The sequence below is a fragment of the Panthera onca genome, chromosome D3 (genome assembly GCF_046562875.1).
Source record: "Panthera onca isolate mPanOnc1 chromosome D3, mPanOnc1 haplotype 2, whole genome shotgun sequence".
In the NCBI taxonomy this organism is placed as follows: domain Eukaryota; kingdom Metazoa; phylum Chordata; class Mammalia; order Carnivora; family Felidae; genus Panthera; species Panthera onca.
The window spans coordinates 38177723-38200901 of NC_138350.1; the positions used below are offsets into that span (position 1 = coordinate 38177723).

At 40.5% G+C, this 23179-nt stretch overlaps 1 protein-coding gene and 1 long non-coding RNA gene across 2 annotated transcripts in view; one reads left to right on the forward strand and one right to left on the reverse strand.

Moving 5' to 3' along the window:
• Positions 1-1000: 1000 nt before the first annotated feature.
• On the reverse strand, positions 1001-5579 carry LOC145712989 (uncharacterized). The gene is made up of 2 exons (XR_014135879.1): positions 4254-5579; positions 1001-2553 (listed from the first exon to the last, which is right to left on the reverse strand). It is a non-coding gene; the product is annotated as an uncharacterized LOC145712989 (long non-coding RNA).
• A 1605-nt stretch (positions 5580-7184) lies between these two features.
• The window catches only part of AKAIN1 (A-kinase anchor inhibitor 1), a 90939-nt gene continuing 74944 nt past the window's right edge, over positions 7185-23179 (forward strand). Inside the window, exons 1-2 of the transcript XR_014135878.1 lie at positions 7185-8356; positions 16238-16305. The gene's annotated coding sequence lies outside the window, so the exon portion shown is untranslated. The remainder of the gene's footprint in view (positions 8357-16237; positions 16306-23179) is intronic.

Here is a 23179-nt window from a genome sequence, read left to right on the forward strand (position 1 = left end):
GGCCGGAAGTTCAAGAGCAAGGTGCCCGCAGAGTAGAGACAGGAAGCAAGATCTCGTGCCTCTTTTTAGAAGGGCTCTAATCTCATTCATGAGGGCTCCACCCTATGGCCTAATTGTCTCCTAATACCAGCACATTGGGGGCTAGGATTTCAACTTACAAATTTTGGAGGGACACAAGCATTTAGTTCATAAGACCCTCCAAGGCTGGGGCCTCCCCCTTTGTACTACCACTGGCACATTCTTCTTACCTCCCTCTGGCATTCCTGCATTATAATGGCCTGTTTGTCTTCCCAGCTGTAAGCTCCTGGAGAGTCAGGACTGTCCTAGTTGTGTCTTCAGCACCCATAGCACATCGCCTCATATGTAATTGTCTGATGACTAGTATGTGTGCACAGCACGTTACAGACGTGCTTGCCGCCTCTTCTCAGAACTTACTAATGGAATGGAAAACGTAAAACAAACGTATCAATTGTGTACATGATATGAAGTATGGAGGATGATAGGATCCAAATTCAATCAAAGATTCAAAAAGACTTCAACAGGCGATAAGAACAGGGTGAAAATTAACAAGGTAAAATTCTTAAAAAAAATTTTTTTTTGACACTTTCCACTGTTTCGTGAAGAACTGCATTTATAGATTTGATTTCTATTTTATTCTTTATTTTTTTAAAGTTTATTTTTTAGAGAGAGAGAGAGAGAGAGAGAATGTGGGTGAGGGGCAGGGAGAGGGAGACAGAGAGAATCCAATGCAGACTCCCGCACTGTCAGCGCAGAGCTGGACATGGGGCTTGATCTCATGAACCGTGAGATCATGACCTGAGCTGAAGTCGGATGCTCAACCGACTGAGCCACCCAGGCACCCTAACAAGGGGAAAATTCTAGAGAGAAATTTAAAGTTATGCGTTTAGGTTCATATCGTGCAGTGGTTCCTTGACCAATGTCAGGGAAATGTAACTAAAACCAAAATCTCTTGTTAACCTAGAAAAACTCTCCTTAAAGGTAGAGGAGAAAGAAAACAGGTTTATTATTGAGTAAACATTAAACCAGAATGTGGATCACAGGAAAGCCACTAAAAAAATGGCAAAGACAGGAAAAAATCCCACCCATTTTTTTAGGCAGGCAGATGAACCCATCACAACCATCTTCTCAAAATAAACGGTAACTAATTCTCAAGAAGCCTGATTGTCTTCATACAAAGGAAGAATAAATTTCTCATATGTTATGACATAAAATAGGTTTGTAATTTGGAGCCAGGTACTTTCTGAAGTTAGCCTCTGATTCTCCCAGCAAACTGGCACCTAGGCGCCCTGTCTTCCCTGATGATTACATTTCAAAGTGATGGCTCCAAGTCCCATTTCAAAGAGAAATTCCTGGATTGTTGAGAGAACAAAGGGCCCACTTAGCCTTTAAAAAGATTCCTGCACATTTCAGGAGGCAGAGGAAGAGCATACAATGATAGGTCTTCTCAAGTAAACGCTTTCTTTTTTCTTTGCACCAGGGAGAATTAAATATTTTTCTTCTCATTTGTTTTATCCTTATGCCAACAGCATCAGCATCACCTAAGAACTTTAATTAGAGATGCAAATGCTCAGATCCCAACCCAGGCCTACTCAATCAGAAACTCTGGAGATCAGACCCAGCGATCTATGATTTTTTATAAGCTCCTCAGGGGAGACTGATGCTCCCTCACGCTTGAGAATCGCTGCACAGGACAGCGGACAGCAGGCCATTTGAAAGGGGTCTAGGGAAGATGAAGAATTTTATTTAACTTGAGTTCATAATTATCTGCAGTTTGCATTACCTGCTCTGCTAGCAAATTACCTTTAATTAATTGGCACAAAATCAAGATGTCTGAAATAAAGAGATTGAATGAATTACACTTTAGCTAAGACAGTCAAATCTTAACTACTTGCATAAGAGGGAAATAAAAGCAAAAGCATTACCAATAAAATAAAATAAATAAATGCTCATTTGGCTCTGGAGTGCATTCTCTAACTTAATATACAAAGAGTTGCCTGATTTTCTGGCAACTCAAAATGCTCAAACCAAGTAAAGCTATAGAGCGAAACTTATATAGGGAAAACTTATATAGAGAGAAACTAAACAATTGTGCAACTTTTTTTCACATTGGACCCCTTCTTAGGTTCACCTGGCTCTCTACAGGGGTGTGAGGGGGGCAGTCTATCTTTTATCAGTACTCCTCAATTTTGGATGTCGATTTGGAATCACTTGAGGATAAAAAGCCACACTGTCAAAGCGGTCTCCAAAGCAGCAGGTGAGGGAGGAACAGTGGATTGTTGGGGTGCATCAGGTCACATAAGCAGTCTGGGCAGTGAGCTCCACACCCCCCTCCCCCACTTCCTCAGCATGGGCAGAACCAGACATGGACCCAGAGGAGAGTTTCACTTTCATGAAGAGAAGTGCAGAAAGCTTGAGGTTGGAGGCTGCCCGCATCCTGGAAACTGTCCTCTAGCTTGGGCCTGAGGACACACAGTCGAGCTCCTTGTGCACGCTCTGAATTTGTACTTTTATTTGAAAGACCTGCAAATAGACCTGTGAGAGGGTAGACTGTTAGCTTTGTGTTCTAGAGAATTACCAAGATCAGGAAGTGTTTTGCATATTGTTGGTGCTGAATTAATTTTTGTTGGATAAATGAATACAGTTCTAGAAAAAAAAATTGTAATTCTTACAATCAACATAATTTCAGTTTTGTCATCAGAGGCTTTTGGGGGGTCTTAACACTACCCAGCATGTAACAAAGTTGAGTGACTTAGTTGTTTTATGATAAAGCAGCGTGCAGACCTGATGTCTTATAGTCTTAAATTCTATCCCTCCAAATTTAAGTTCATCGTGTCAAATGTGCATTCTGACATATAAACTATCACACTATAGATAGTGTGAGGAGCTGAAGGACAAAAACTTCTAGAAGTATTAAGTGAAGTTGTCTTTAGATGACAGCATTTTGTAGTTTGCTGCTACTCAGGTGTACAAAATTGCAATGGACTTTCAAGCCAATAATTACAGGATTTATCCCAAAACATCTTTTAATTATCCAGTTGTTACTGCTGGTGTTGATTCCCTGTATTCGTGTTAAGTCATCCCATTAAGAACCTTCTAAAGCTAATCCCCTACTATTAACTCTTAAGTGGCGGTGGAAATGGGACAGTAAGTTTATTCTCCTCAGTGAGGCTTCAGAGAAGGGCCACTGGATGAAATGAAAACAGACTGCTTTGCCTCTTTGCTTTTCCTGTTGAAGCTAGTCAGGACTGTAAAAGTGCTTGTACTTTAAAATACTTGGGTCTCTATCGGAGGGAAGTGGTGTGGTTCTGAACGGTCAAATAGGACTCCTTTGGAAGTCTCATGAATTGCTATGTCGGGCAGAACTCACACAGTTGTGTACTTAAAATATACAAGATGTATCAACTTTGACTTGGACTTATAACTGCGAGGTTTAATCCTCTCCCTTAAGGGTGAGAAATGCTGGGCAGAAAATTAACACCTGATGCAGGTGGTCTAGTGGTCAGAACAAGTATGACCCCCTTGCTTACTAATCATGCATCCATGGGCCAATTTCCTGCACTGCTGGCTTGTATGTAAAAATCTCCCTTGCAATGTCATGTGTGAGGTTAGCTGTGTCTAAATTCCTCCTAAGTACTGAATAAATATCTTTTGTCTGGTGGGGGGGGGGTGTTGAGTTGGTGGGGAGGGAAAGAGGAGAGCTTCAGAGATCCAGCTGAAGTTCTAGCACAGGGATGGAGGTGAATTGTTTGGAGCAGTTTGAAATGTCATTTAAAGAGTCTGCTTTATGAACAGTCTTTTTTTCTTCTTCTTCTTCTTCATGTCAGGTGTCTTTATTGGAGATTGTTTACCATGGCTTCTATTTGGTAGCTGCTTTTTGTTCTTTTATTTTTTATTTATGTTTTTTATTATCCAATTCCACTATAATTAATGTTGTTATATGAGCTTCAACATACGTGTAGTGATTCAACAATTCTATACATTACTCAGTGCTTATCACGATAAAAGTGTACTCTTAATCCTCTTCGAGAAGAGTCTTTTATACCTCAAATTTGACCTGCTCCTGAATGACAGCCCTAATGAATTGGTTTCTGTGGCCACTGAAACAAACAGCATTTATTATGCCAAGAGTTCCTGAGGAAGTCCACTTAAAGTGAGGCTGGTGGCATTTGATTTCTTACGAGTTCCGGATTGTCCTGTTTTAGACTCTCCCCCATGTGTCCTTGGGCACAGACCTGCCTCTGTCCTTTGTTCCCATCATGGATGTACTGCAGTTTAGCCAGAAGAACTTGGATGTAGCAGTTAAAGCCAGGTAAATGGAAAATCTGGAATTAAAAAGCAAATATGAGGAGCTCCACAAGCAATGCCTGGAGATGGGGGAAATTATGGATGGATTTTCAGGGGCTGTACCTGAGGTGATGGAGGAGGGTGAAACAGAAGGAGCTTGCCAAAGCCAAAATCTAGGTCTCAAAGGAAAAGATCCACTTACTATAGACACGAACTCCACAAAAAGATCTTTCTCTGAACTTTTCAAGAGATTCGAAAAGCGCAAGGTGACTGAAGACTGTCCCAAGAATGAAGAAGTGTACTGAGCACTACATATTATGAATTGAAATGTCAGGCCAAAGATATCAAGCAATAAAGGCCCACACAGAAGAGAAATTCAACCTAGCAGATAAGGAAATGGCTCAGGTCTGGAGGAGGGCCCCAGCGTCCTGTTGGCCCTCTAGGTGAGCCTGGCAAGGGACCAGATACAGAACCATGCTTGGAGACCATTCAGCAGAACGCTAAAGAAAATGATGAGCTGATCATAATTGATCATAAACTGATCCGTTATGATCTGATTTCAGAGGTGGAAAAATCTGATGTGGAAGTCACTGACCTGTGGCCTTCTCTCCCCCCATCCTATCTTTCTATGTAACTATAAGAAAGCCTCATGTGCTTTCTTCTGTTTTTAGATCTCAATGATCCTCCCCCCCCCCCCCCCCCCCGCCAAAAAAAGGGTAGAAAACTAAGTATGAGACATTTTGACTTCCGAGTTACATTTTCTTCCAGCTGTATTTGACTTATTAAATGTTGATGCTGGCCTTTCCTTAAGAAGTTTTTTGTATACTATCAAATATGTGAGATTTACTGAAAAAATATTTTGGTGCCATATCTTATAGATTTTTTTTTCCTGTGAAAACAAAACAAAACACTCCTTTGAACTATCAGTCAACATGTCCAAGATTCATTTTGTTAGTACATATATGCTGCAAAAATGTGGTATATAAAAGATCCTGTTGAGGGGACCAGTTTCCTTATAAACTCCTATAATGCTAACCGGCAATGATAAATATAATTGTTATAACCTGTCTTTTAATCATATCTCACAATCTTACAAAACTATAGAGGTTTTTACTATGGTCCTAAGGTATATAAATTGTCCATAAAAAAGGCAGTGATGAGTTTTTCAACTCTTCCTCCTTCCTCTCTTTCTTACTCTTTCTAGAGAGCGAGAGTGAGAGAACACACACGTGTGTGCATGCAGAGTAGGGGCAGAGAGAGGGGGAGAGAGAGAGAGAGAGAGAGAGAGAGAGAGAGAGAGAGAATGAATCCTAAGCCTAAGCAGGCTGTGCTCTGAAGGAGCACATTGGGCCCTGCACTGACAGCGGGGAGCCTGCTTGGAATTCTCTCTCCTTCTCTGCCCCTGCTCTGCTCACTCCTCTCTCAAAATAAATAAGCATTAAAAAAACAAAACAAAATAAAACAAAAACCTTTAAAAGGAAAGGCAATTCCAGATTTTCCTCACTAGGGGGTTTCAAGAACCCCTTTGGCAACAGGACGTCTGGATCTTCCTTTTTCTCCCCTTTGACCCCATGAGAGAATCACAGAATTTTGAACCTAAATTTAATAATCAAGCCATGTCTTTAATTATAGAAGAAAAACTGAGGCAAAATGTGTAATTAAAAAAAAAAAGAGTGCTAAGTAATTTAATATAATAAAGCCAAGTGGCTCTACTTTAAAGAATGTACCATCTTTTTTTTTTTTTTTTTTTTGCCACAAGTCATATGCATCTTTAAAGAATCAGTAACAAATCTAAAAACTGTTTAAGTTGGGTTCTGCCTCCTTTGTAAGCTGCACATGTTTTTAACTCATTCACTATGGGGTAAAAAGTTAAAAAGACCATGAAAAGAATCCAATATGCACGCTTCACACGGAATATGCACTTAGAATTTTTTCTCAGGACAAAATCGTGTTCCTGAAGTCACGTATTTTGTCGTCTTCATCTCTGCCTTTCCTGTTAACACCTAGTACTGGGCATGTGGTAATGTTAAGACTTATATGTAAGGTCTTAAAAGTAAACACTTTTTCCATGTAGTGACCAGCGCCTGGGTTTCTCTGCCCAAAAGGCACGATCTAGGAGACTTGTGGTTCCGAACAGAAATGAAGCATGGAACCAGTATGGAAAGCTGATTCCTGCGGGAGAAATGTCAACTTGGCTGCCAGGCTCACTAACCCTACAAGCTGTCTCCTGGCCTGAGCTATCCAGAATCAGAGAATCAGTCTCTACAGAGGTGTGACAAACCCAGGCACTTCCTAGGTTGGCCCTGATTTTCAAAGGCGGTCAGCGGCAATCTTCAGAGACGGCAGGTGGCAGAGGGTGATCCTGGGGGGCCTGTTCAATTTCTAACAGGTCTCCTCTGACAGCTGGGCAGGGTACAAAGGCCGTGGGGCTGGCCAGAACAGGAGGCGGACAAGCTTCCAAGCGAGGGACGGGGCCCAGCAGCTGGCCACTAGAGAGCTCTCCGGAACCAAAGCCGAGGGAAGAGGCTCGAAGCCTTCTTTTCTACTCATTCCGGCCAACGGCCCGCTCCGGCGCGTCCACGAAGCGTCCTAATGAGCCAGGATGGGGCTCTCCCTCTCGATGTAGGATACTACCCACTCCTCGGCCGCCCCAGTGAGGCGGCTGATTAGAAATACCACCTTCACGGTGTCGCTGGAGAATCTGGCCTCGAAGAACCTCAAGGAAGAGGCTGCTTCGATAAAAACTCGGGAAGCCGGGAGAAATTACATTAAACGTTTCGGGCACGGGGCAGGCAGGCGGGCGGACGCACCTAGGCCAGCAGCTTGGCCGTCTCGCACAGACGCCGCCGCACCCGGTCCGTGAGCTCGTGGCGCTCCCCGCGCAGCGCATAGTTCGGGGTCAGGAGGTCCCGCATCCTGACCATCAGGGCATCCGTCACCGCCCGCCGCCCCGCTCCCCTCCCTGCTCGGCCCCAGCCGCCGCGTCGCCGGAAGTGCGTGTCGGCCTCGGGGAAGGGGGGCGGGGAACGGATCCCGGCAGCGGGTCCTCGCGGGGCGGCCCCGCGGCTCGGGCCGGGTCTAGTCCCAGGGCCGAAGGCCGGTGGGCGGGCTCACCGGAACTAGCGGCGGGGGGAAGTGCGAACCCGGAGCCCCGAAGCCCGCGGGCGGGAGCGGAAGGAGGAAATCTGGGGGAGACGGGCGCCGCGCTCGGCGGAGGAATCTGAGTGCTTGGCAGCGCGCTTGAGCCTCGCGCCGCTCCCTCCGCGGGATGGGCGCGCAGGTGCTTAAAGGGAAAGCGGCCGGCCAGGCCGCCGCGCACAAGTTGGCTGGCTGCGGTCTCCCCCTGCTCATCGCCAAGATAGTATAGTCCTAATGTTTCCTGAGCGTGTTCCGCGTTCCTGGTTCTTCACGTGTCAGGCTCAAAGCTTGACAGCTACGGGGAGGCGGTTCTCCGTATCTCTAGAAGAGACTACACGGGGGGCGGGACTGGACGGGACGAAGAGCATCCGTCTCTTTCCTATGGAGTTTCTTCTGTGCGAGGCGCCGTACAGAATCCCATCCAATCCTCCGGACTCTGTTAACCCCCTACTGTTTTTCCTGGAAGCCCAAAGGCAGCTCGGGGAGTACACAGATTTTACTCCGCCTACAAAATGGGTGGAACACTGGGAAGAATGTTTCCTGAGTGCCAGGTCTTTGGACGCGAACTTAACCTTCAGGTGGTGGGCAGGGTTCGTAGATGGGAAAGGACCACGTTTAGGTTAATGCTGTATATATTTATGGCAATGAAGGGAAAGTATACCATCTGCTTCAATTCAGCCACCATCTACAGTGCTGGTTGTGAGCACTGCCTCCCTCCTGTAATAAGACTCTGCTCTGGCCCACCTAAACAGACTCATTTTTTTCCATCCATGTTGATATATATACGAAGTAGAAAAGGCTTCAACTTTGTGTGCGTCTGCAACTAGCAATTTGTTAAACAATCACCAGCTGCATGTTGCCTTACGACGTGGAAAGCTCTGCCAGGAACCACTCTCAGACCCTGGGACCCCAGGTCTTTGTCCTCCTTTATCCAAACGTGAGCCCCTCAAAGATTGACCCTGTGGACCCTCCCTTGCCAGAACCACCAGAGGTGAAATAGGGTCGAAAATTTCGGTAGCGTAGTTCAGGGACTGAGAAAGTTAAATAACGTATCTTAGAGGAAACATTTTTTTAAAGAACATGGTTTTTTCCTTTTTTTTTTTTTTTTTACTTATTTTTAAATTTTTAATATTTATTTATTTTTGAGAGAGAGAGCGCAAACAGGGAAGGGGCAGAGAGAGAGAGAGACAGAAATCAAAGCAGGCTTCAGGCTCTGAGCTGTCAGCACAGACCCCTATGCGGGGCGGGAACTCACCAACCACGAGATCATGACCTGAGCCGAAGTCCCACGTTTACCCCACTGAGCCATCAGGGGGCCCCTTGAATTTTTAGAGATGAGAACTAATACTTTATGCCAGAAGCTTCCTCATGTCATTTACGTGGGTATAGTAGGTTTTGATTCTGGCTTTTAAACTGATTTATTTGGGATTTTACTGTTAGAGATTACTTTTTATTAATAAAATAATTATTTCCTAATGAGACTACAGGCATTGAACTGTGTTAAAATACTTTCAAAAGCAAAAAAAAAAAAAAAAAAAAATACCTTCAAAAGCAAAATGCCAAACTAGGTGAATTTTAATGTATCTCGAGAAAGAAAAATATATACAACAAAAAAGTTATCAATGGGTGGTAAAACTTTTATTGTATATGTTTTTGTATTTTTGAAGTGACTATTGATTTTACAATTAAAAAACAATACAATTAATTAAAATAAAAAGTTAAGGAAATATAATAGAAATGCTTTCCATCGTTGACATGCTAGTTATATAAAGGGAATTTTGGAAACCACAAAGGATGGAAATAGAACTTAATTCTGATTGCATTTCAGATCTCAGCTTAATCTAGAGAACATGTAGTGTTCTTGTAATCCTTTATAGCTAGAAATTGATTTTTTTGTTGAGGAAAAAGATAATATGTCATCATATTCACTTCATCTAAAAAAGGAAAGCCATTTACTGAGTCAGTATAATTTACAGAATTTCTCTGGAGCTACAGATAGAATCAAAATGTCATTTAAAGTTTCAGAGCCAAAATGAACTCTTACTTTGGCCTCAATATGAGATTTATGAACCCAAATACAAGACTGGGCAATCATGCTGAAAATACTCAGGATATGCCCTGCTATTAACTAATGAAAGCCACATATATTCTTTTCCAAATACCATACATTACAAAATACATTAAAAAACTACATTGCCAGACATATGATAGATGCTTAATAAATATATAATGTATATATTTAAGTTATGAAATTTACTAATAAAGCAAACAATCTTGAATGACTCAGGTTAAGACTTGGATTGTGGAATTTACTATGTGATATTCTCCTATCCTGTCTTCCTGAATTAACCAATATCCTGAAGTTTGTTAATCATCCTGACTTTTAAATATGTGTAGTTTATATTTATCTATACCTATAGATCTATTTGCTTAGCATTGCTTATTTCTGAACTTATAGAAAACTTGTATCAGATTGCTTTAGATTACTGCAACTTGGTTCGCTTATTCAAAATTATGTTTCTAAAATTGCTTCAGGGGTGCCTGGGTGGCTCAGTCAGTTAAGCATCAGACTTTGGCTCAGGTCATGATCTCGTGGTTCATGAGTTCGAGCCCCACATCGGGCTCTGTGCTGACAGCTCAGAGTCTGGAGCCTGCTTCGGATTCTGTGTCTCCTTCTCTCTCTGCCCCTCCCCAGCTCATACTATGTCTCTCTCTCTCTCTCTCTCAAAAATAAAAATACTTAAAAAATTAAAATTGCTTAAAATTGTGCCATTCATGCATTAGTTTGGCTTTTTATGAACTTTATTTATTTATTTTGAGAGATATAGGGAGAGGGAAGGAGGGGCAGAGAGAGGAAGACAGAGAATCCCAAGCCGGCTCCACTCTGTCAGCAATAAGCCGAACGTGGCACTCCATCCCACGAACCTCGAGATCACCACGTGAGTAGAAATCGAGAGTGGGATGCTTAACCAACGGAGCCACCTAGGTGCCCCTCGTTTATTTCTCTGAGTTGCTATACAATATACTGCTGTGTGAATGTACCATCATTCATGTGTGCATTTTCCTGATACTGGATATTTGAATTGTCTCTAGCTGTTTGCTATTACAAATGATAATATTATTATTGTATGTATCTCCTGGTGCACATGTTAAGAATTGCTTTAGGGTTACAATTAGGTTTAGGAGTGGAATTGCTAGATTAGAGGGCAAGTGGATATTAAACTTTATATGATAATGCTACATTGCTTTCTAAAATGATTGTACCAGTTACATTTTTACCAACACTTGGTATTTTCAGACCTCTTCAACTTGCCAATCTAGTAGGAGTAAAATAGTGTCTAATTGGTTCTTTTAATTTGCATTCTTTATTTTTGAAATATATTTGAGCAGCTTTTCATATGATTTTTGACCATTTACATTTCTTATGTGCCATGCTTGTTTACGAATTTTAGCTATTTGAGAGAGGTTGTTTTCTTTTCTTTCTTTCTTTCTTTCTTTCTTTCTTTCTTTCTTTCTTTCTTTCAAGTGTAACTGACAGAAATTCTGTTATACAAAAATTATAGTGTTAGTTTCAGTACATCACAGTGATTCAATACTTTTTGTATAGTATGAAATGATCCCCATGAAGAGTCTAGTTATTATCCATCACCATACAAAGTTATGATATTATTGGCTATATTCTCTATGCTGTATATTACATCCCCATGATTGTTTTATAACTGGAACTTTGTACCTCTTAATCCCCTTTATCTCTTTCGCCCAATCCCCAAACCTACCCCCTCCAGTAACCAACAGTTTATTTCCTGTATTTATGAATCTGTTTCTGTTCTGTTTGTTTTCTCTTTTAGACTCTGTGTTTGAGTGAAATCATATGGTATTTGTCTTTCTCTTTATTACTTATTCACTTGACATAATGCTAAGTCCACCCATGTCATCACAAATGGCAAGATTTCATTTTTTATGACTAATATTATATATATATATATATATATATATATATATATATATATATATATATATCACATAGTTTTTATCCATTCATCTATGGATGGAATCTTAAGTTGCTTCCATATCTTGACTATTGTTAAGTGATGCTGCAGTGGACATAAGGGTGAATATATCTCTTCAAACAGATGCTTTCATTTACTTCAGATAAATACTCAGAAGTGGAGTTCTTGGATTGTCTGGTAGTTCTTTTATTTATTTTATTTTATTTTTTTTATTTTTAAAGGAATCTCCATACTGTTTTTCAAAGTGGCTGCACAATTTACATTTCTACCAATAGTGCTTGAAAGTTCTCTTTTCTCCACATCCTCACCAACACTTGTTATTTTTTGTTTTTGATAATAGCCAATCTGAAAGATATAAGGTGATATCAAAATCAGCTTTGATTTATATTTCCCTGATGATTTGTGATGTTGAGCATTTTTCTTTTTTTTTTTTTTTTTTTTTTTTTTTTAATTTTTTTTTCAACGGTTTTTATTTATTTTTGGGACAGAGAGAGACAGAGCATGAACGGGGGAGGGGCAGAGAGAGAGGGAGACACAGAATCGGAATCAGGCTCCAGGCTCTGAGCCATCAGCCCAGAGCCTGACGCGGGGCTCGAACTCACGGACCGCGAGATCGTGACCTGGCTGAAGTCGGACGCTTAACCGACTGCGCCACCCAGGCGCCCCATGTTGAGCATTTTTCAAGTGCCTGTTGGCCATATGTATGTCTTCCTTGGAAAAATGTTTATTCAAGTTCTCTGCCCATTTTAAATCAGATTGTTTGTTTTTGATGTTAGGTTGTGTGAGTTCTTCACGTATTTGGATATTAACCCCTTATCTGATGAATGATTTGCAAGTATCTTCTCCCATGCAGTAGGTTGCCTTTTTGTTTTGTTGATTGTTTTCTTTGCTGTGCAAGGCTTTTTAAAATTTTTTAAAAAATGTTTTAAATTATTTTTGAGAGAGAGAGGGAGGGAGGAAGAGAGGGAGACAGAATCTGAAGCAGGCTCCAGGCTCCAAGCTGTCAGCACAGAACTGTGAGATCGTGATCTCAGCCGAAGTCGGATGCTCAACCAACTGAGCCACCCAGGTGCCCCACTGTGCAGAGGCTTTTTATTCTGGTGTAGTCCCAATTGTTTATTTTTGCTTTTGTTTCCCTTGCCTGAAGAGACATCTCCATATATATGTTGCCAAGGCCAATGTCTATGAGATTACTGCTTAGGTTTTTCCTTTAGGACCTTCAGGTCTCACATTTAGTTTTTTTAATCCATCTTGAGTTTATTTTTTGTGTATGGTATAAGATAGTGGTCCAATTTCATTCTTTTGCATATTGCTGTCCGGTTTTCCCAGCACCATTTGTTGAAGTGACTTTTCTCAGCATTGTATATTCTTTCCTCCTTTGTCATAGATTAATCAATCATATGAATGTGGGGTTATTTTTGGACTCTCTGTTCCGTTGATCTATGTGTCTACTTTTGTGCTAGTGCCATGCTGTTTTGATTACTACAGCTTTGTATTATATCTTAAAATCTGGGATTATGATACCCCCAGCTTTGTTTTCCTTTCTCAAGATTGCTTTGGCTATTCAAGGCCTTTTGTAGTTCCATACAAGTTTTAGGATTCTGTTTCTAGTTCTGTGAAAAATGCTCTTGGCATTTTGATAGGGATGACATTGAATCTGTAGATTGTTTTGGGTAGTATGACATTTTAACAATATCAGTTCTTCCAATCCATGAGCATGGTGTAGCTTTCTTTTATGGTTTTGCATGTTATTGTAAATGGAATTTTTTTCTCAACTTTCTTTTTGGGCTATTCATTCCTAGTGTATGGAAATACAACTGATTCCTGTATCCTTCAGCTCTGCTAAATCAATTGCTATTTGATAAGTTGTAGTAGTTTTTCTTTGGATTCTTTGGAGTTTTCTATATAGAGGATCGTGTCATCAGCAAAGGCAGGTACTTTTACTTTTCAATTTGTATGCTTTTATTTCTTTGTCTTGCCTAATTTCTCTGGCTAGAACTTCCAGTACAATGCTGAGGAAGTGGGGAAAGCAGGCATCCTTATCTTGCTCCTGATTTTTGAGTGAAAACTTTAGTCTTTCACCATTAAATATGATGATTGTCGTGGTTTTCCATATAAATCTGTCCTTTATCAGTTTAAGGAAATTTCCTTGTTTTCCTAGTGTGTTATGTGGTTTTTTTTAAATCATTAAAACCTGTTCGATTTTGTCAAATGCTTTTTTTTTTCTTTAACACTTTTAGAGAGAATGTGAGCATGAGAGAGGGACAGAAGGAGAGAGAGAGAGAGAGAGAGAGAGAGAGAGAGAGAGAACCTTAAGAAGGCTCCACTCCCAAGGCAGAGCCCCATGTGGGGTTTGATCCCACAGCCCCAGGATCATGACCTGAGCCAAAACCAAGAGTTGGACACCCAACCGACTGAGCCACCCAGGTGCCCCTGTCAAATGCTTTTCCTGCACCAGTTGAGGTGATCATGTGTTTTTTTTCCCCCTTCATTGTATTAATGTGGTATATAGCATTGTTTTTCATATATTGAACCACCTATACATTCTTGGGCTACATCCCACTTGGTCATGATGTATAATTATTTTGATATTCTGCTGGATTTAATTAAATAGTCTTTTTTTCTGAGGATTTTTATATGTATATTCATAGGGGACATTTCTTGAAGTGCCTTTGGTAATAGGGTAAAATTGGCCTCATAGAATAAGTTAAGGAGTGTTCCCTTCGGTTCTTTTTTTGGAAGAGTTTGATGGGTATTGGTTTTAATTCTTTTTTAAATGTTTGGTAGAATTCACAAGTGAAGCTATTTGGTCCTGGACTTTTCTATGTTGGAGGATTTTTTCTTTTCTTTTTTTTTTCAAATCACTGATTTAATGTCTTTACTTGTTAAAGGTCTATTCAGATTTTCTATTCCTTCTTGAGTCAATTTTGGTAACTGTATGTTTCTAGGACTTTGTGTATTTCATCTAGGTTATCTAGTTTATTGGTGGACAGTTACAGTATTTTATTTTTAATTTTTTTATTTCTGTAGAGTTGGTTGTAATGTCCCATTTTAATTTCTGATTTTAATTATTTCCATCTTCTCTTTTTTCTTTCTTTGTCAGTCTAGTTAAGGTTTGTCAATTTTATTGATTTTTTTCCCCCTAAGAACTACCATATTATTTCCTCCTCTTGTTTTTCTATTTCCTATTTCCTTTATTTCTGCTCTAATTTTCATTATATCCTTCCTTCTGCTCACTTTGGGTTTAATTTACTCTCCTTTTTCTAGTTTCTTAAAGTGTGTTATGGTCTGAATTGTGTCCCCTCAAAATTCATCTGTTGAAGACCTAAACCTGAATGTGGCTGTATTTGATAATAAGGCATTTAGGGAGGTGATTAACATTTAATGACGTCATAAGTATTGTTACCTTTCTCTGGAGAACCCTGACTAATACTTTCTTCTTTTATTCATTTCTAAATCTTCAATCGAGGGTATATTCATGGATATATTCTTTTTTTTTTTTACGTTTATTTATTTTTGAGACAGAGAGAGACAGAGCATGAACGGGGGAGGGTCAGAGAGAGGGAGACACAGAATCTGAAACAGGCTCCAGGCTCTGAGCTGTCAGCACAGAGCCCGACGCGGGGCTCAAACTCACGGACTACGAGATCGTGACCTGAGCCGAAGTCGGCCGCTAAACCGACTGAGCCACCCAGGTGCCCCCATGGATATATTCTTACAGGAAAATATCTTTGAAGTGTTTCCTACCAAAAAAAAAAAATTCCTCATAACAAGAACCAGGATAATAATTTCTTGTGTGTGTATGGTTCTACTACCTTCTCAAGATATTTTAAAAGGCTTAAGAAAAAAATACATTGAATGACAGTACATGACTCCTTTGGACAGGGACAATGTTTGAGTAGAGGATGTTAAATTTATTAAAAGGGGTGTGTGTGAAAATTGCCATTTTCAGGACTGGCAACTTCGAAATTTGTAGACAAACTGGCAGGCTGAAGATTCCAGTATGAGTTGATGTTGTAGCTCTGAGTTCAAAGGCTGAAAGCTTGGGCAGAATTTCTATGTTGTGGGCTAGAAGGAAGCAGAATTCTTTCTTTCGCAAACTTTGGACTTTTCTCTTAAGATCATCAACTGATTAAATGAGGCCTACCCACATCACAGAGGGCAATCTGCTCACCTTAAAGCCAACTGATTTGAAATGCTAATCACATGAAAAAAAAAATACCTTCACAGCAACACATAAACTAGCGTTTGACCAAATAACGGTCACCATCGTTTTGCCAAGTTGACGCATAGAATCATCTGTGTAGAAATTCGATCATTTTAGAATAATATTTGAAGATATTCAAAGAGATGGCCAAAACAAAAGTGGGACTTTATGAGAATTCACCTTAATGTTGGTTTTATTTGACTTCTACTTCTATTAGAAAACGAATCAGGAATATTTCCAAACAGCCACTTCCTTTAGGCAAGTAAATGAATAACCATGCCCCTATCTAGTAAGGAGTTAGTCAGAATACATTTGAAACTACCGGAAGCCATTATGACAAAGGCCGCTGCAACTGTCAAATAAAGGGCTGTTTCTGCTGTTGAGGATGCGCCCTTTATCACTTGCTCACTCTCTTTGGGGGATCATTGACAGTGACTCAGACTGTGAATCAGGAAGCAAGATGTCCCCCGATGTCACATTAAAAAGACTTGTGAGACTTACAAACTACAGGGGTTTGATGAATGGATAGACTATGGGATTGAAATAGCATTTTTAAATGAGTATATTTTTCTTGCAGATGTCCTTGGGAGACAGTTCTTCTGCTTCCTGGAATTGGCTTTGTTTTGACATGGGCCCCATACTAAGGTAACAGCCTCTTTTGATCATTTGTCAGCATGTCAGGAACCCCAACTACATTCACCAACCTTTTGGATTTGTTAGGGGCATCAAATGAATAATGCATGTGAAAGCATGCTGAAAGGGATCAAACATGAGAAGGTTGATGAGACAGGAGAGACAATGTCTGAACCAAAGAGATGATAAAATGTGTCAGAATTTATCAGGGGGCACTTGTTGGTTTCAAAGCTTTTACAATATTTAAATGAATTTTGGCATTTTAGGCAGGAGGGATGGTTTTATTGAATTTTAGAGGTTTCTGTATGGGAAGCAAAGCATTAAGGAATTCACTGAATTCAATCTTTACGTAGCAGAGGCAGTCATATGGCTTATATGCCTATGAGTTTAACAAGGGTAAGTCGTCCTTAGAAAGAATTCTAAAAGCAACTATTTTAGTTTATTGTATAGAGTAGCATTTATAAAAAAATTTTTGAGAAGTGTTCTCTTCTGATTCCTCTCTTTTTTCTGCATTCCTGTACATTCAGATACTCCCCGTCCTATGCCCTCATCTGTCCTTCCCCTATGCCCTCTCTGTTACATCAGTCTGGACCAAGGCTTCAGTGTCTTGTAGCCCCAAATTTTCCAGATCTTTGCTTCTTGCTTCCTTCTGATCTCTGGACCACTATTTCCAGCTTCTCGGAAGTGTCAAAAGAATTTATCTTACCTCTGCATCAGCTTCTGCTTCTGAATCTGTATTTTGGTATCACCATTGTATTAGTTCAGTTAACTAGCTCCCCTAGTTAAGTTAATCTCCAAATCCTAGTGGATTAACATAATATATGTTTATTTCTTACTAGTGCAAAGTCCAATGAACAGAAAAGGAACATGAGCTCTCCTTTCAGGAACCCAGGCTAACAGAAGTTCTTCTTTTCTTTTCTTTTTCTTTTCTTTTTTTTTTAATGTTTATTTATTTGAGAGAGAGCATTCGAGTGAGTAGGGAAGGGGCAGAGAGAGAGGAAGGGAGAATCCAAAGCAGGCTCCACACTGTCAGTACAAAGCCCAAGAGCCCAATGTGGGACTTGATCTCACCACTGTGAGATCATGACCCAAGCTGAAATCAAGAGTTGGATGCTTAACTGACTGAGCAGCCAGGTGCCCCCAGAAGCTCTTCTTTCCATCATCCCCACACTGACATATAGCTGATAGGAGAAGAGAATGGAAGAAAGGCCAGGCGAGATTTTTATTGATTAAGACAAAATGGTGCTCATCATCTCCACTCACACTCCTTTGACCAAAATCCAGTCACACCGAACTGTGTGGGAGGCTCTGGTTGTGGGCTCAAAAGTAAGAAGAAATCATTTTAATGGGAATTTAAGAGTATCTTTCATAACATCTTCCCATTAAAATTAAAAACCTTCTCATCTTTAAGTTTCCCTTCTTTTGTAGCCATCAAATTCAGTAAGTAAATTCTAGTCCACGTGATCTGTCTTCTCTTTTTAATTTTCGCTGTCACTATCCTATTCTGGACCTTGATCATTTCTTCTTGATACTTTGGAACAGTTTTCAAAATAACACTCTTGATTATGATCACTGTAATTCATCCTTCATGTTGCCAAGATTGTCTTTCTGTGATACCAAACTAATGATGTCACTCCAATGCTTAAATATGCTTCAAGAGGCTCAGGAGAAAATATAAACTCTGATAAGGGATCATTCCGTTTTCATTTCTCATCCTCTGTGTGGTGAGCATTTACTTATATACTCATTGCCTTTCTCTGGGGTCCCTACTCCCTAGAAGAAGAAACTAGTTACTTCTTCCTCAGTGATACTACATATCTCCAGAATAACAGGTAACACATTCTCAACAGATTTTAAACTTCACAAGGGCTTGCTGTCTGCTATGCTTCAAGGGCCAACAAATCTTGTCGCTTAATAAGCATTCAATAACCACTGAATGAATTGATTGTAGTTTTTTGTGTACATCCTGTTTGCCTACTGGATTATATAAAAATTAAAGATGAAGATTATGCCTATTAATTTCTGAATTCTTTATGCCTGGCACATGGTTCATACTATATAATTGTTACTGAATTGAGTAAAACAGGTCATAGGACACATGAGACAAAATTAATGAGGATGGTCGACTTAAGATGTAGTAAGAAATTCTGAAGAAAGAAAGCATTAGACATATACATGCAAATAATGCTGTTATTTATTTATGAAAAAAATATTTATGACTGCCAATTATGTGTCAAGATCGTCTTAAGTGCTAGGGATATGACAATGAATAAAAACAGATACAATTGCTGCTATTCTGGAGATTGTGACCTATGATTAGAGAAAACTGGGGCAAGCATACTGAAAGAAAATTAGTGTTGAGAGCACATGACAAGGGACCAACTTATACCGTGGAGTCAGAGAAGTGGGCCTTGAAGAAAAGGAATTTAAGGTGAGATCTGAAGCACATGAAAGTATTAATTAGGTTGAAGGGAGGGAATGGGGGCTTTCACACAGGCAACAGGCAAAGTCTCTGTTAAAGCAAGTGTGGTATGTTTGAAGATTCAAAAAAATCCCAGCGTGTCTAGAGCACAGAGAGTGAGGGGGAGAGCAGTGCAAGGTAGGGCTGGAGAAAAAGGCAGGGACTAGACAGTGGGCCATGTTCCAAGTTTTGGTCTTCATCCTAAGAGCAATAGAAAGCCTCTGAAGCGCTAATTAACGGGGGACAGGATTACTTAGTTGTTTTGAAAAGATGACTCTGATTGTAGCTGGGATCAGAGTAGACTAGACGTGGGGAGACCAGTTAAAAGGCTACTGCAGGCGTCCTAGCAAGGGATGAAGGTAGCTTGGATTAGGAGAGTAGCAGGAGACAGGAGAGAAGTGGACAGCTTTGGGAGTTCCATAAAGGGTCGCACAGACAAGAGGTAGTGATGGATTGCATGCAGTGAAGGAACAGCTTTACGCTTTCATTTACTAAATTAGGGAATATTGGAAGAGGATAGTTTCATTGTGGAGTCTGCCAGTGTGGAGGCTGCCATCACCAATAACCAGAACCGTCCTTAGTCTCAGTTTCAACCAGTTGTAATGTTTCCAGCACACTCTCTCTAATTCCTTTACTCCAATGTTGTTTTTTTCCCCACCAGAACCTATAATACATTGATCTCTCACCGTTTCACCACAAGCCCACTTACATTCAATTCTCCTCTGGTCTGTTCCTCACCTACCTAGGTCTGTTCCTAGGTCTGTTCCTCACCTACCCTCAGGCTAGAGAAAAACTCAAAACCATGGGGGATGGGCTCAACTTAGGTGATCACTAACATCAAATGTGGCCATCATGCTGCCTGGAAATCATACTGGCTTTCACTAGAACTCAGTCTCCAGCTCTCCTTGATGACTGTTTCATACTGACCACACCCAAATCTTTCTTCTGCAGTCCTCACTCTAAGCTGAGGAGCTTGCATCCATTGCCCTGAGAAACACGCAATCAAAAGAGAACTTCCACAAACTCCTGCCACTACATCTCCCCACCTGCAGGTGTCTGTATTCATTTATGTCTTCTTTCCTTCTCTTACTCTAGATGATCTATACTTACCCCTGGCATAGGCTAATTTCCTCACCTGTAGTCCCATTTCCTCTTAGGATGGGACTACTCAAGGGCAAGGGCGATACGCCGCAAACTCTCCCCACCCCTTCCCTGCCTCATCTCTTCTCTCCTTGACCGAAATCTTCTCTAGATCTCACTTTTCTCCCCAGCTAATGTCCCTTGCCTTCCCTTAACAGGGAAGCTCCTCAAAAGTTGTTTGTATTCACTGTCTCTGTTTTGTCTCCTCCAATTCTCTCTTGAACCACTACAATCAGACTTTCGTACTTGCTACTTTACTTATCCTGAATGTATCAAGGTCACTGTGACCTCTATGTCATTTTTCAATCCTTGTTTGACCTGTTGGTAGCATTTGGTATAGGGGATCACTCTTTCCAACTTGAAACTCTTTCTCTTGGTTTTCAGGTATCACACTCTCTTGGTTTTATACCCATTTCCCTGGATGCTACTCCTTGTTTCCTTTGCTGGTTCCTCCTCACCTCCCTGAGTTCTAAATGTTGAGAGCCTATATCTCATTTCTTGGACCTCTTTTCTCTTTTCTTCTTTAGTGATATTATCCAGGCTTATGGATTTAAATACCATCTATGTAACTGAAGACTCCCCAGTTTTTCTCTTCAGCCTAGACCTCTCCTTGAACTCTAGACCTGTATATCCAACTGGCTACTTGAGAACTCCTCTTGGATGTCTAATATGTGTCTCAAATTTAACATGTCCCAAAATGAGTTTCTGCTCCTCGTTTCTGAACTTGCTCTTTCTGAAATCATCTCCGACTGAGTAAATGGAAACTTCATTTTTCCAGTTGCCCTGGCCGAAAACCTGGGGATTATCCTTGACTCCCCTCTTTTCTTCTCAAGCCCTGTATCTAATCCATCAGCAAATTCTGTTGACTCCATCTTCAAAATACATACAGAATCTGACCACTTTTGACAACCTTACTTGCTCATGCTTTGCTCCAAACCAGCTGGATTATTGCAGTAGCCTCCTAACCAGGCTCCCTGCTTCTGCCTTCACTCCCCATCTGGTCAGCTCTCACCCCTGCCCAAAGCCAGAGTGGTACTTCTAAAACGTAAGTCAGATCATATCATTTTCTCTGCTTAAACGCCTCCAATAGATTCTCATTTTATTTAGTGTAAGAGCCAAATTCTTTACTTATGCCTAAAGGCCCTATGTGATATAAACTTGTTAACATTATGATTTTACCTCCAGCTTTCTCTCTTATTCGTTCAGCCTCACATATGTGGCCTGATAGCTGTTTCTTGAAGACACCATGCCTGTTGCCACTTACAGGACTTTGCACATTTTGTTCCCTTTGCTCATGTGTCCACTCTGACTACTTTCTCAATGCTTTTAGAAAAGTCTTTTTTCAAATGTCACCTTCTCAGTGAAGCTTAACCTGATCACACTATTTAAAATTTCCAACTTCCTCCCAACATTCCCTATTCCCTTCTCCAACTTAATTTTTCTCCATAGCATTCATCCTGGTGAAAACAATGTATTTTCATATAGTTTTGCTTTCATTGATCTCCCCTCAAATGGAATGTAAACTCTGAGGACAGGAGCTTTGTCTGTCTCGTTCATTAATACATCATCAGTTCCTAGAACAGTGCTTGACCTACAGTAGATACTCAGTATTTATTAAATAAATGAATTGATAAATTCAAGTGCACATAGTGAGTAGGCAATTCAGTTTGTGAGTCTGGAGCTCAGAGAAGAGGTCTTCACTGGGGAATAGATTTAGGACTCATTGGCACATATCCAAATTGGCTCTGACCAATTTAGGCAACATTGCTAATAGTATCCCATCTTTACTTTTAAAAATGGTCTGGTTCAAATGATAAATTATATAATTCTCCTAAAAATGCATGATAATTTAAATCAGAGGACTGGAGGGGATTGACTACAGAAAGCCTATAAAGTGAAAACAGAAGAGGAACTAGGAAGAGCCCTTAGGTTCCCTAACTTTGAAAGACTCGTAGAGGAGGAAGAGTCTGAAAATAAGATTGGGAAGGAGCAATCAGAGAAGAAGGAGAAAAACCAGAAGAATGCACAAAAGAGAAAAGAGAAAAGAGTAGTTCAAAAGGGAAGAGGATGGTCAGTAGAGTCAAAATCTACTGAGAAATCAAATAATATAAGGACTGAAAAAATACCTGTTACATCTTGGGAGTCAATAATAATCTCAGTAATAGATCTTTCGGTGGAGTGATTAGGGCAGAAGCCAGACTGATGAGATGGTAAGAGGAGAAACGAGGAAACGACTGAGTTATAGGAAGCTCGAAGATTTTGGTTGTGAATATCAGAAGAGAAAGAGCAAATTCTGGATTACCCACTTAGCATACTGAGTTTCGTGCCTACAGCTCCTAGCAAAGTAGGAACACCAATATAAGACAGACTTGGAAAGAATGTAGTACTTGATAGTTTGAAGACAAGGAATTAAAGGAGTTATAATTAAAAAAACTCATAATTTTATTGGTTTTCTGTGAGTAATTTTAAAGTTTGCACTACATTTGCGCTTCAATATTGAGGTCCTCTGAACAATGTAATCCGAATATGGTTATAGGTGCCAGTGGGCAAGACATAAAGAAATATTGTTTTCTATTTTTGTTTGGAAGAGATTGGAGCTTGTTGAAATGTTGGTAGAAATGATCCAGATGAGAATACACTCCAGAATACACTGCTGGAGGGGGAAGAGAACATCGGTTGGTGGCATTTTATCTGAGGAGGTGGGAGAGAATTAGATCTGCAGACGGATGAAGGATTGGCTTTACCTCTCTACTGTAACTGCACAGATGAAGACGAAGGAAAGGCTGAGCACATAGATAGCTGTGTTTGTAGACCTCATCAGGGAGGGAGAGAGCTTTGCTCTCGGAGTTCTTCAGTTGCTCTGAGAAGGAATGAGGGAGGTGTCTGGTGCTTAAAGCGGTTCAAAGAGAAAGTCACAGGCCAAGGAAACGCTGTTAAGGGTTCTTTTGAGGTTGGTGATCATGACTCATCAGTGAACATTTCTTCAGTCACCTAGGTGATGACAGGAAATAATAGACTTCTTCTTTGATTAAGCGAAGCTCACTGAGGGAAAAGCAGTTTAGAGATGGTGTTATCGTAAGTGACCAAATGGCCACTTCTTTTTTTTTTTTTTTTTTTTTTTTGCTATATAATGAGTCAACATATGCATGTGGGGAAGTAGGGATCGTTTGGAGAAAAACTCTCTGGAAGACACTTAGGTTGTTTCATTTTATTTCTCCTTCAGGAATGAATGAGATGGAGTAGACCGTGCTTCTTACTGGACTGGGTGGGAATCAAGACACCTGG